This window comes from Myotis davidii, unplaced genomic scaffold (assembly GCF_000327345.1).
Source record: "Myotis davidii unplaced genomic scaffold, ASM32734v1 scaffold88, whole genome shotgun sequence".
NCBI lineage: Eukaryota > Metazoa > Chordata > Mammalia > Chiroptera > Vespertilionidae > Myotis > Myotis davidii.
Genome location: NW_006300377.1, coordinates 363,917 through 367,191, shown reverse-complemented (window position 1 = coordinate 367,191; position 3,275 = coordinate 363,917).

Here is a 3,275-nt window from a genome sequence, read left to right as displayed (position 1 = left end):
TTGATTTCAGAGAGGAAGGGAGAGGGAGAGAGAGAAAAATCAATGATGAGAGAGAATCATTGATCGGCCACCTCCTGCACACCCGCTACTGGGGATCGAGCCCGCAACCTGGGCCTTGACCAGAATCAAACCTAGGACCCCTCAGTCTGCAGGCCAACGCTCTATCCACTGAGCCAAAACAGCTAGGACGAGAGTGGGACTTTTTTTTTTTTTTTTACTGTAACCACTCAGAACAGTCCGTGCTAACACAGAGTTTTGTGCTGGGAGAGCAAGAACATTGCTGCAATGATGTAGCAGAATCTTTTCAGTATCCTGCCAATGGCTCCTTTTCTGGTGTCATAACTAATCTTTATCGTAGCCAATACTTCCTGGAGATCAAACACAAGTTCTGATACAGAGGTAGCAAGTTCACATTCTTTTGGTAATATAATAACTAGGGATACAAGCCTTTTGTAAAAATAAATACATTCACTGTGAGAAGGGCAGAACCTACAGTAAACTCACTATCACTCACCCACAGGCAGTGGATGCCCAGCTCCAGCCAATTGTTACCAAACAGAAGTGCAGGCCAGGATGACTTATCTTTCAATGTTTCATGACAAATCAGAAGTCTACATTTTTATGACAAATATGTGATTTTTAAATTTTATTTGTTTTAAAAAATGTTTTAATTGATTTTTAGAGAGAAGGGAAGGGAGAGGGAGAGAGATAGAAACATCGATGAGAGAGAAATATCGAATTGGTTGCCTTCTGAACAGCCCCTACTGGGGATCAAGCCTGCAACCCAGGTATGTGGACTGACCAGGAATCAAACCAGTGACCTCTAGTTGCATGGGACTACACTCAACCAACTGAGCCACACTGGCTGGGCACAAATATGTGATTCTTAAATGTCATTACTTTTTTGTCCAGCAATAAACACATGACAAAAAAATTTATTTATTTTTAATGCTTTTATTGACTTTTTAGAGAGAGAGGAAGGGAAAGGGAGAGAGATTGAAACCTCAATATTGAGAGAAACATCATTGATTGGCTGCCTCCTTCACACCCCCTACTAGGAACCAAGCCTGCAACCCTGGCATGTGCCCTGACCTGGAATCGAACCAGTGACTTCTTGGTTCATGGATCAACACTTAACCAACTGAGCTATACCGGCTAGGCTGGACACCAAAATTTAAATTAAAAAATATATATATAATTTATAATCACTTAGAAAATGTGTAGGTGTAAATAAAATAAAACATGTATAAAACTCCTATGATGAAAAGCCCAAGTGCTTTTGAAAGAAATCAAAGGATATCTAAATAAATGGAGAGACATGCTTCATTCATGGACTGGAAGACTCATCATAGTAAAGATGTCAGTTTTCCCCAAATCTATATACAAGATTAATGAAATTCCTATTAAAATCCCGGCAAAAATTTTTGATAGGTATAAACAATATTACTCTAAAATGTAAAGGTAAAGGCAAAGGAACTAGAATAGCCAAAACAATTTTGAAAACGAGGAATAAAATGAGAGGAATCACTGTATCCAATTTAAAGAATGATCCTATAGCCACAGTAATCAACCTATGCATTACCGGCAGATGGAGAGACATGTTGATCAATGGAACAGCATACAGACCCAGAAATATCCCCATACAATTCTGTGGCGGATAGGGGAGGCAACCCACTCTATCAACCAAACCTCACCCTTCACTCGAAATGGTCACAGGAGTTTAAATGTAAATTTATAAACACTGTTAGAATATAACAGAAGAGAAAATATTCAGGACCTTGGGCTCACTGAAGAATCCTTAGACATGACACCAATAGCACATTCCAACAAAATAAATAAATAAATTGGACTTCATCAAAATTTAAATCATTTGCTCTGTGAAAGAGATCCTGTTTAGAAGAGAAAATACAGAGTAGGAGAAAATATTTGCAAATCATATATCTGACCACAGGCCAAAAGCTCTACCCACTGAGCAAACCGGCTAGAGAGAGGTCATCTTGTATTATCTGAGTGGGCCCCAAGTCCAATGACAAGTATCTTTAGAAGAGAAGAGAAGACCCAGACATAGTGGAGAAGGCCATGTGAAGATGGAGACAGAGATTAGAGTGATGTAGCCACAGAAGCTGGAAAAGGGAAGGACGGATTCTCCTGTAGAGCCTTTGGATGGAGTGTGGCCCTGCCCACACCTTGATTTAAGACTTCTGGCTCTAGAACTGTCAGAGAATGAATTTCTGTTGTCTTAAGCCTCCAAGTTTGTGCTAATTTGTTATGGCAGCTCCAAGAAACAAATATATCATGGAATATTATGCAGCAATGGCAGGGACCAAACTTGATACAGCAAAACTTAAATGGATCTCAAAGGCTGAGTGAAATAAAAAATAAATCTCAAAAGGTCACATGCTGTATAATTCCATTTACATAACATTTCCAAAAAGACAAAATTATGATATGAAAAACAGATTAATGGTTGCCAAGGAAAAGGGATGGTGGGAGGAGCAGGGAGTGTGTGTGACTACAAAGCAGCATGAAGGAGCTCTTTGTGATGCTGGGACAGTTTTGTATGTTGTTTGCGGTGGTGGTTACTAGAATTGAAAGGTGATAAAATGAAACAGATTGTACAAGTTGAAACACATTCTACAAGGATAAACTTCTTGCTCTTTATATTTATATATATAAAAAGCCAGCAACTGGAATGCTGTAATGACCAGAACGATCAGTCACTATGACGCCCACTGTGGCCAGTTAACCAGCCCAATCAGGGGGTTGGGGACAGCCAGCCAACCACCCATGGCACTTCCTCCAGTCCACTGGCCCCCGATCAGCAACCCCACGCCATTCGGGAGTGGCCAGCCTGCCCACCATCCACAGCTCCTCCCCATGGACTTTCTTGTCCCCAATGGGCCCCCAACACCCTTATCAGCTCACGGCCCCTCCCCCCAGCCAACTCCAGCCCTGATTGGCTCTCCCCACATCAATTGGAGGTGGGGCTGGCCAGCCAACCTCCCATGGCCCCTCCCCTGGCCACTGACCCCCGATCAGCCCTCCAACTCCATTTACCCTTGGCCCCTCCCCCAAGCTGGCTGGCCCTGGTCATGCCCCAAACGGGATGGACCAGCCTGCCAACCTCACACCATCTCATCCTCCTGACAGGCCCAGCCCCAATTGGAGCTAGGCTGGCTGGACCCCATCTGTGCACGAATTCGTGCACTGGGCCTCTAGTTGTACTATCTACACTAATAAAAGAGAAAAATGGTAATTGGCATACGACGCTACAC